We start from the raw sequence: 11,716 nt of genomic DNA on the forward strand, positions 1-11,716 counted from the left end.
GATAAACCAGAAAGGATGCCTTCACTTTGCTGTATATTTGAAACTAAAACAACTTTGTAAATCAACTATACTTCAATAAAAATGGGTTTAACCAAAAAAAAAAAAATCATACAATTGAGAATAAAGGCATCCATGATAACAGTCCTTTGTCAGATACACATGCTAAAAATATTTTCTCAGGGTCAAAACAAAAGAATACCCCTTCTCTGTTCTGACCAGCGCTTCAGCGAAATTATCACTGAGGTCACAGAATCAGCTTTCTCTGAGTCAGCTCACCCAACTGTGCTCAGAGTCCGGCGTGACCCTCTCACCCCTGACACCCCGGAGTCATCCAAGGAAACTGGCCTGGGTCAGTCACCCCTGGCCCTCAGTCTTGTGTCACTTCTGTTGGCCTCAATTTGGATCATGGGCCTCCATTTTTTCAGAGCTGGAAGAGTGGGTACAGGCAGTGCCTGGCCATTTATTTACTTAACAAGTGTTGCTGCATCACTTACCAAGTGTCTGGAGCTCTGCCAGAGGACTGGGATGCAGTGGGGATCTGTAGGCACAGTTTCAGATCTTGTGCAGCTTGGAGTCCTGGGTGGGAGGCCACTTACAGGTGGAAAACCCTGGGACCCAGAGTCCAGGAGACTTGACCACAGCCCCACTGCTAATTTCAGAACTGGAACAGAATCCAGCCCCCGTCTCCTAGTTGAGTTCAGCGCTAGCTCTCCTGCACGTAACCAATTTTAAGTAGTTTTTCATGACATTTCAATGAGACTGTAAATTCTTGTGGGCAGCAGATTTTTGTTTCTCGTCTGGTCCCATGTTATCCATCGTGGTAGAAACCAACTCAATACCTGTCTCAGCCATGGCCAATCTCAAGCCACAACCATCACCTCACTGAAGGCAAGGTTGAGAAGAGTTGATATAGTATTTCTATCAGAGACCACACATGAAATAGTCTCAAGAACATAGGAAAAAGGTGGAGAATAAAATTAGGAAGTGGTGCCTTGTGAGTATGTTGTCTTTGTTTTTAATATAGTTAATTTAATGCAAGTTTATGTACTTTTGGAGCTTCCCTGGTGGCTCAGGTCGTAAGGAATCTGCCTGCAATGTGAGAGACCCAGGTTTAATCCCTGGGTCAGGAAGATCCCCTGGAAAAGACAATGGCAACCCACTCCAGTATTCTTGCCTGGAGAATTCCATGGACCGAGGAGCCTGGTGGCCTACAGTCCATGGGGTCGCAAAGACTTGGACACAACTCAGTGACTTTCACCTTATATACTTCAGCGTTTAATGATGGCCTTGTTTAACAGCCATTTCCAGCTCAATATGGTGACCAGTGGCAGCAGGAAGCTGCACAGTCACACCCACCTGGTGAGCAGACTGGTGAAACACCAGTTCTGACGTGCAGATGAGAGTCTCCAAAGCCATGGCAGCATTCATTGTAATATCCACCTGCTGAGATCTCCTCACAAAACACTGGTTAAAGGGGAGTGGCCCATGGCCCCAAGTGGGTTTCTTGTACAGCATCCTATTAGGAGTCCTATTCTGCTGCTGCTACTGCTGCTGCTAAGTTGCTTCAGTAGTGTCTGACTCTGTGTGACCCCATAGACGGAAGCCCACCAGATCACCCATCCCTGGGATTCTCCAGGCAAGAACACTGGAGTGGGTTGCCATTTCCTTCTCCAATGCATGAAAGTGAAAAGTGAAAGGGAAGTCGCTCAGTTGTGTCTGACTCTTAGCGATCCCATGGACTGCAGCCCACCAGGCTCCTCCGTCCATGGGATTTTCCAGGCAAGAGTACTGGAGTGGGGTGCCATTGCCTTCTCCAAGTCCTCTTCTACTTCTCCTCAAACGTATTCTTTGTGGTTGGACACCTTCTCTTCGCAGTCCCCCCCAGGACAGGTTTGGTGAAGCAGATTGGGAAAGTTTCAGAAGGATCAAGAGACCAGTGGTTCTGCAAGTATCTGAGTTTGGATGAAGTTTAGCTGCACACAACAGTAAACCCCAAATGCCAATGGCTTGTTTAAAACAAGCCCCCTGCACCCTGCCTCATGTGTAAGTCTCCAGGCAGATAGCCAGGGCTGGTTTGTCCACAAGGTCTCCAAGGTCCTTAGGGACTCAGGTCCTCCCAACTTTCCTCTCTCCCACCCTACAGTGAGGCCCTTTCCTCATGATCCATCACACCTAGGTTGCAGGCAACAAAGTGGAGGAAGAGATAAACACAAAAAGAAAGTTCTTCAAATGTATGGATACCAAGATGGGGAAAGGGGTACTGGGAGGAACTGGGAGACCGGGATTGACATATGTCCATTATTGACATTAGGTATGAAATGGATAATTACTGAGAACTTGCTGTACAGCACCAGGAACTCTCCTCAGTGCTCTGTGGTGACCTAAACGGGGAAGAAACCAAAAAAGAGGGGATATATTATACGAGTGGCTGATTCACTTTGCTGTACAGCAGAAACTAACACAACATTGTAAAGTGACTATGCTCCAGCAAATATTGATTTAAAAAGATGAAAATGTGGGTCTCAACAGGTGAAGATTTGCAGCAAGACTCCTGGCAGGGCTTTTGGAAGAGAGTACACCATGTCAGTACTGATTTCTAGGATACTGTGGTCTGCTTTTCTCTGGGGGTATTTTCTAGGGTTACTGAAATAAAGAGAGTAAATGGTGGGGGGAAAATAAATAAAACTACCCTTTTAAAGAAGAACAACAGGAAAAAAAAAGGACTAAAAATTTTAAAAACTGGCCATGTTTGTCTGTGTCTATCTAAAACTGGCTTCTCCATCTGTCCACTTTGTTCTGAATACGGTCATGTGGCCACACCTAGCTGCAAGGGAAGCGTGGAGCAAATCTTTATCCTGGCCTTCTGTGTGCTCAGCTAAGTCTGTTATGAGCGAAGGGAAGGACAGATGTGAGGGACAACCGGCAGGCTCTGCCACAATGGGGATGCAAAAGATCTTGGCAGGTTTTTTTTCCCCCACCTCCGAATTTGCACACAAGCCCTCATCCAGCCCGCCTTCAATGATTGTGTGAAACAGGACTTGCCAGAAGCTGCTGACCATGTGTGTGGGGGCAGCAGAGTGTTTCTGTAGCTGTTTCATATTGTTGCACTTTCTATCTCTTAGCAGCTAATTTTCCTACCTTTATTTCATTGTTATCACCCTAGAAGGCAACGCAAATTGTTTGTCTTAAGCAGATATTTTGATTTTAATACTTTGACATCTGAGTCCTTCCTGACCCTGGAGAGGCTGCCCTGCCCAAGGTAGTCAGTCCCTAGAGATGGCAAAGGATTTGCCTTTCACGAGCAAGTGGAACAATCCAGGGTCCACACCCCAGCCACCTCTTAATGGTGCGCTCATGGTCTGGGCCACTAACCCCTTGTCCTAAGCATCTTAAGGCCAGTACCAGACACCAGGGTCAGCCCCTATGCCCCAGCGCCCATTGGAATGATGCAAACCCGAGAATTCTAAGTCTGCTTATCCTGCTTCACCTGTTCCTTTCCACGGAAACCACAACAACGGCTCTTGCCCACATTTTCCTCCTACGCCTTCTGCCTCCCGACTGACCCCGTTGCTTCCCTCGGTGGCCCTGCACAGCATGTTGTGCCCCCTCCTCTTGGAACTGTGAGTAACAAACCATGTTTTCAGTGGTCCTCTTGATCCGTTTGGCTCACCATAGCTGAACAATAAATAATAACACCTACATTTAAAAACATGGTTTAAGTGGTTTAGAGCAGTGCTCCTCAAAGTATTCTTGGTGCAAGACCAGGGTTTTCATTCATTTCAAATTTCTCACTGATTGCAGACCAGTGCACGACCACCTGGGTAACTAGAACGCAGTTCACACCATGACTCACTGTGTGTGTCGGGGGTCCCCAAATCTCTTCATCCAGAGGAGCCCCTGATGTTGCAAATGTGAAATTGCTACAGACGTTACTTAGTGCTTGTCTTTACTTTTCTGTACTTGTCTCGGCAGGGATCCGTAACAGACAGTCAACACACTGGCTCTGGTCCATGGACCACACTTTGAGTAGTTCTGGTTTAGAGTTGATTTCGAGGTGAATTGCTGTTCAGAACTCACCTTTTTGTGTGATCTCAATTCAAGTTTCAGTCTCCAAAATATGAAATGAAGAAAATATCAATACTTAACTCAAGAATTTCAGTGAGAACAAATTAAGATAATATATCTAAAGTACATGGAATCCTAGCCTAAAGTGCTCATCCCATATGGACTTTGATTTATCACTTAGGATAATACAAAAAAAGAAAGACTATATATAACGTGAGGAGGGGTTATCGCTGGATGGTGAAACTTAGGTTGATCTGTATTTTTCTACATACTTTTTTCTGTTTTATAAATTTTCTACAATGATCGTAAATGACTCTATAATCAAGAAAAATGTCATTAAAATTTGTTGTGCCTATTTTCTCTGCACTGAATTTTTTTTTCTGCCAGAGTTTAATATTCTTTCTCAATAACCCAATATAAACACACATATTAAGTAAAGAAATTGGTTTTGCAAACAATTTCCAATCTTTCTTTGATGTTTTGTAAGCATCTACCTAATATTCACGTTGCAATTTCCAGTGAAGGAAAGCACAGCCTACAAAAACTTGCCCCACTAATCCCGGGAGCCCTGGGACGCTTCTCACTCCTGTCTTCTCACCTGATGTCACTGATCATCCCTTAACCTGGACTTCTCTGTTGATTGTTTTGTGTCACGGCCCAGCCCCAGCTTCTGGGGCACAGGGGCGATTCAGAGAGCCACTTGCAGGGAGAGGAGGGGGTGCCACAAATCTTGTAACTCCCAGGGGCCGAGGGGCCACTTCCTGTTGGCCTTGTGCCTGCGTGTGTGCTGAGTCACTTCAGTTATGTCTGACTCTTCTCGACCCTATGGACTGTAGCCAGCCAAGCTCCTCCGTCCATGGGATTCCCCAGGCAGGAATAATGGAGTGGGTTGCCAGGCCCTCCTCCGGGGGATCTTCCCGACCCAGGGAACACACCTGCATCTCTTAGGTCTCCCGCACTGGCAGGCGGGTTCCTTACCACTCATGCCGCCTGGGAAGCCCCCTCCCCCCAGCCATTGCTCAAATTCTGCTGACGATGGTCCGATGCTGGCAACAGCACTGCCGATCTGTTAAAATGAGGGGTGGAGGGTGAAAGAAACGTGAAGATTATAAAGGCATCCTTTCTTTTCACATCTTCACGAATAAAGTTCTTGGCCAGGTCTTCAAGGTATCCTTTGGTGTACTGCTCTCTCTGAGAAGAATCCTCACCTGAAATGCACCTATGTGATGACTACACATTTTGAAATATCTTCCATTTTTTTTGCTAGGAGGAAATTTATTGATATGAGAAAGAAAGCAGTAATTTAAGTTTCCCCAGACAACATTTTTTTTTAAGAAATTTATTAAATCCAAATTGTCTCAAACTCTTCACACTCCAAAAGGGCATTATTACTACTCAACATTTATATGGTGAATGATTGTTTGAGATTATCTCTACCACTAGGTAGAGTTGCATGTTTTTATGTTACATACATTCTTCATGGCACTTTGGAATCCCACATATATTGAAGCCTAGACTAAAAGTTTACCAACAGGGAGATAATTTTGACAATTCAGAATGATTATGGAGAGTGGTAGCAGGTTCCTTCCTTTATAGCAACATATCTTTGGTGATAGTTGGTGGCTTAGATGGTAAAGAATCTCCTTGCAATGCAGGAGACCCAGGTGTGAACCCTGGGTCGGGAAGATGCCCTGGAGTAGGCAATGAGAACCCACTCCAGTATTCTTGCCTGGAGAATTCCATGGACAGAGGAGCCTGGTGGGCTATAGTCCATGGGGTTGTAAAGAGTCAGACACGACTGAGTGACTAACACACACACACACACACACACACAAGTCTAGCAACAGAATCCCAGTTGTAATCTTAAGCCAATGGGGGAAAATAGTCCATTCTTGGGTTTCTGGAAATTCCCCGAGGTGACTGATGAGAACTGGATCACTCTTCTGACTGAAAGCCATTTCCTAAGCTTTCCTGAGTGGCCCTGGGAGCAGCCCCCAGCCCCCTGACGTCACTGAGAGTAGCCTGGGCTCATAGCAGCTGCCTCAGCCGAGCACTTCAGTTACCCACACACTGAGTTGGAGAAATGCTGTGTGGTCTACCCAATATAGCAGTGCATGGGTCTGGGAGAGATTAAGAAGGACAAATTCCTCATTCAGTTTTCTTCCAAAAGGAAAAACTGGGATCTCAGATCCAGAAGGGCCCGTTGTGGGTTATTTTATCTCTGGTAGGGTCCATGAGGTCCTTGGCCACACTCACTGATTCAGCTGTTTGTGGGGCTCCTGCTTCCTGAGCCTAGGAGGAAGGGGAGGAGAGAGAAAGGAGAGGAAAGGGAGGGAGGGGAGGAAGGGGAGGGAGGGGAGGAAGGGGAGGGGAGAGAAAGGAGAGGGAGGGGAGGAAGGAGAGGGAGGGGAGGAAGGAGAGGGAGGGGAGGAAGGAGAGGGAGGGGAGGAAGGAGAGGGAGGGGAGGAAGGAGAGGGAGGGGAGGAAGGAGAGGGAGGGAAGGAAGGGGAGGAGGAAAGTGAGGGAGGGGAGGAAGGGGAGGGGAGAGAAAGGAGAGGGAGGGGAGGAAGGAGAGGGAGGGGAGGAAAGAGAGGGAGGGGAGGAAGGGGAGGGAGGGGAGGAAGGGGAGGGAGGGGAGGGGAGAGAAAGGAGAGGAAGGGGAGAGAGGGGAGGGAGGGGAGGGAGTCCTGAGGCAGCTGGAGAACTCAGGAAGACTTTCTATACATGTCCTTCCTTTTCACTTTTCCTCTGTGTGCATAATCCCCATTTGGGGCATTTGGGATGAGTTTTATAACTCTTGTTTTGTGTTTTTAGATGATTTGTATTGGAGTATAGTTGATTTACGATGCTGTATTAATTTCTGCTACATAGCAAAGTGACTCAGCTATACGTATGCATATGCATATATCCACTCTTTTTTCAGATTCATCTCCCATAGAGGCCATTACAGAGTACCGAGTAGAGTCCTCTATGCGATTCAGTAGGTCCTTCTTAGGTATCTATTTTATATACAATAGTGTATATCTGTTAAAGCCAATCTTCCAATTTATCCCTTCCTCCCTTCAGTTCAGTTCAGTTCAGTCACTCAGTCGTGTCCGACTCTTTGCGACCCCATGAATCGCAGCAAGCCAGGCCTCCCTGTGCATCACCAACTCCCAGAGTTCACCCAGACTCACGTCCATCGAGTCAGTGATGCCATCCAGCCATCTCATCCTCTGTCGTCCCCTTCTCCTCCTGCCCCCACTCCCTCCCAGCATCAGAGTCTTTTCCAATGAGTCAACTCTTTGCATGAGGTGGCCAAAGTACTGGAGTTTCAGCTTTAGCATCATTCCTTCCAAAGAACACCCAGGGCTGATCTCCTTTAGAATGGACTGGTTGGATCTCCTTGCAGTCCAAGGGACTCTCAAGAGTCTTCTCCAACACCACAGTTCAAAAGCATCAGTTCTTCGGTTCTCAGCTTTCTTCACAGTCCAACTCTCACATCCATACATGACCACTGAAAAAACCAGAGCCTTGACTAGACAGACCTTTGTTGGCAAAGTAATGTCTCTGCTTTTGAATATGCTGTCTAGGTTGGTCATAACTTTCCTTCCAAGGAGTAAGCGTCTTTTAATTTCATGGCTGCAATCACCATCTGCAGTGATTTTGGAGCCCCAAAAAATAAAGTCTGACACTGTTTCCACTGTTTCCCCATCTATTTCCCATGAAGTAATGGGACTGGATGCCATTATCTTCGTTTTCTGAATGTTGAGCTTTAAGCCAACTTTTTCACTCTCCTCTTTCACTTTCATCAAGAGGCTTTTTAGTTCCTTTTCACTTTCTGCCATAAGGGTGGTGTCATCTGCATATCTGAGGTTATTGATATTTCTCCTAGCAATCTTGATTCCAGCTTGTGCTTCTTCCAGCCCAGCGTTTCTCATGATGTATTCTGCATATAAGTTAAATAAGCAGGGTGACAATATACAGCCTTGATGTACTCCTTTCCCTATTTGGAACCAGTCTGTTGTTCCATGTCCAGTTCTAACTGTTGCTTCCTGACCAGCATATAGGTTTCTCAAGAGACAGGTCAGGTAGTCTGGTATTCCCATCTCTTAAAGAATTTTCCACAGTTTATTGTGATCCACACAACCAAAGGCTTTGGCATAGTCAATAAAGCAGAAATAGATGTTTTTCTGGAACTCTCTTGCTTTTTAAATGATCCAGTGGATGTTGGCAATTTGATCTCTGGTTTCTCTACCTTTTCTCAAACCAGCTTGAACATTTGGAAGTTCACAGTTCACCTACTGCTGAAGCCTGGCTTGGAGAATTTTGAGCATTACTTTAGTAGCGTGTGAGATGAGTGCAATTTGTGCGATATTTTGAGCAGTCTTTGACATTGCCTTTCTTTGGGGTTGGAATGAAAACTGACCTTTCCCAGTCCTGTGGCCACTGCTGAGTTTTCCAAATTTGCTGGCATATTGAGTGCAGCACTTTCACAGCATCGTCTTTTAGGATTTGAAATAGCTCAACTGGAATTCCATCACCTCCACTAGCTTTGTTCATAGTGATGCTTCCTAAGGCCCACTTGACTTCACATTCCAGGATGTCTGGCTCTAGGTGAGTGATCACACCATTGTGATTATCTTGGTCGTGAAGATTTTTTTTGTACAGTTCTTCTGTGTATTCTTGCCACCTCTTCCTGATATCTTCTGCTTCTGTTAGGTCCATACCATTTCTGTCCTTTATCGAGCCCATCTTTGCATGAAATGTTCCCTTGGTATCTTTAATTTTCTTGAAGAGATCTCTAGTTTTTCCCGTTCTGTTGTTTCCCCCTCTATTTCTTTGCATTGATCGCTGAGGAAGGCTTTCTTATCTCTCCTTGCTATTCTTTGGAACTCTGCATTCAGATGTTTTTATCTTTCCTTTTCTCCTTGCCTTTTCGCTTCTCTGCTTTTCACAGCTATTTGTAAGGCCTCCCCAGACAGCCATTTTGCTTTTTTGCATTTCTTTTCCATGGGGATGGTCTTGATCCCTGTCTCCTGTACAATGTCACGAACCTCATTCCATAGTTCATCAGGCACTCTATCTATCAGATCTAGTCCCTTAAATCTATTTCTCACTTCCACTGTATAATCATAAGGGATTTGATTTAGGTCCTACCTGAATGGTCTAGTGGTTTTCCCTACTTTCTTCAATTTCAGTCTGAATTTGGCAATAAGGAGTTCATGGTCTGAGCCACAGTCAGCTCCCAGTCTTGTTTTTGCTGACTGTATAGAGCTTCTCCATCTTTGGCTGCAAAGAATATAATCAGTCTGATTTCAGTGTTGACCATCTGGTGATGTCCATGTGTAGAGTCTTCTCTTGTGTTGTTCGAAGAGGGTGTTTGCTATGACCAGTGCGTTCTCTTGGCAAAACTCTGTTAGCCTTTGCCCTGCTTCATTCTGTATTCCAAGGCCAATTTGCCTGTTACTCCAGGTGTTTCTTGACTTCCTACTTTTGCATTCCAGTCCCCTATAATGAAAAGGACATCTTTTTTGGGTGTTAGTTCTAAAAGGTCTTGTAGGTCTTCATAGAACTGTTCAACTTCAGCTTCTTCAGCATTACTGGTTGGGGCATAGACTTGGATTACTGTGATATTGAATACTTTGCCTTGGAAACAAACAGAGATCATTCTGTCATTTTTGAGACTGCATCCAAGTACTGCATTTCAGACTCTTTTGTTGACCATGACAGCTACTCCATTTTTTCTAAGGGATTCCTGCCTGCAGTAGTAGATATAATGGTCATCTGAGTTAAATTCACCCATTCCAGTCCATTTTAGTTCGCTGATTCCTAGAATGTCGACATTCACTCTTGCCATCTCCTGTTTGACCACTTCCAATTTGCCTTGATTCATGGACCTAACATTCCACGTTCCTATGCAATATTGCTCTTTACAGCATCGGACCTTGCTTCTATCACCAGTCACATCCACAAGTGGGTATTATTTTTGCTTTGGCTCCATCCCTTCATTCTTTCTGGAGTTATTTCTCTACTGATCTCCAGTAGCATATTGGGCACCTACTGACGTGGGGAGTTCCTCTTTCAGTATCCTATCATTTTGCCTTTTCATACTGTTGATGGGGTTCCTCCCTTACCCCCTTCCTCCCTTACCCCCTGGTAACCTAAATTTTATTTGCTACATCTGTGACTGTCTGTCTTATTTTGTAGTTTTTACGACACGAGTGGGTTCCTCTGGCCTTTTATAGTAGCCCTCTCACCGCCACATTCCCGGCAACGTCACCCTGCTTTTCTACCTGAATTGCTAACTTGTTGGGTCCTATGTCTTTTATAAGCCTTTCCCCCTGTAGTTCAGCTCCAGGCCCAGCCAAGGGAATTGCATCCCCCCCACTCCCCCTTACCTTCTGCTTGTCAGGCACTGGGAGGGGCAGCTAGCCTTCATGCAGAATGAGTGCCCCAGGCTTAGACCACAGCTGGCCTCCAGCAGAGGTGTGCTGACAGAGGCAGAAAACGAAAGCAAAGCTGCCTTCATTTCAAGCTCCATTAGGGGCTTGTGTTGGGCGAGGAAATCAATGGGATAGATGAGGCTGGTGGTAAAGATCTTCTTTTCCTCCAATTCTAGAATGGCATTGACCACAAATAACTATGAAGCAGAAATCACTAAGCAGCACCTATATTTTAAAATAGAGAAATTTAAAAATCACACTGACAAACATTTTCAGTTATTTCCAAAGCGCAGCTAAAGGGGAAAAAAAAAGATAAATGTTAAAAAGCTTACTGCCACTTGGTCCTTTTTTCTTTCACGTGGGGAAATATCAGCCAGGACCCAGGACGACAGTACTGAGCTAGCCATTGTGAGAAGGAGAGGCTTTGTATGAAGCAGGAATTTTCGTTCTGAGGTCGCTGCAGCTGTTTGAAAGGATAAACTCTGAAGTGTCAATAATATTGATGATTCATCATAATTTGCTAGATAATAGAAAACCATTTACAGTTTTGCTTTCAGAAGGCTATAAAGAGAGGACTTCCATAGAGAGTGGTTAACCACTCCAAAGGCATCCTCATTCACTAACAAAGTACAGTATAAAAGGTGTTTTCAAAAGATGTGGATAGGAATATAGTTTTGATGTTTGTAAACTAGTCCCTACAGAATCAATTCTTACTCTGCATTCATACAACTCGTGAATTTATGACCATTCCACAAAAGGAGGAATCTTTTTCTATCAGTCATTTGATTTCTTTCATGCAGTGGTCCTCAAAGCTTTGTTTCCATTCGTTTGATGAGCTGCCCCTGCCGCTGGGCTGCTTTTGTGGTCCTGCTGTAATAGCAGAGGGGAACCACCAGGTGGCACTGTGCAAGATGGTTCAGTTCAGTTCAGTCGCTCAGTCGTGTCTGATTCTTTGTGACTGCATGAACCGCAGCATGCCAGGCCTCCCTGTCCATCACCAACTCCCAGAGTTTACTCAAACTCATGTCTATTGAGTCGGTGATGGCATCCAACCATCTCATCCTCTGTTGTCCCCTTCTCCTCCTGCCCTCAATCTTTCCCAGCATCAGGGTCTTTTCAAATGAGTAAGTTATTCACATTAGGTGGCCAAAGTATTGGAGTTTCAGCTTCAACATCAGTCCTTCCAATGAATGAATATTCAGGACTGATTTCCTCTAGGATGGATT

This window comes from Bos indicus, chromosome 21 (genome assembly GCF_029378745.1).
Source record: "Bos indicus isolate NIAB-ARS_2022 breed Sahiwal x Tharparkar chromosome 21, NIAB-ARS_B.indTharparkar_mat_pri_1.0, whole genome shotgun sequence".
NCBI lineage: Eukaryota > Metazoa > Chordata > Mammalia > Artiodactyla > Bovidae > Bos > Bos indicus.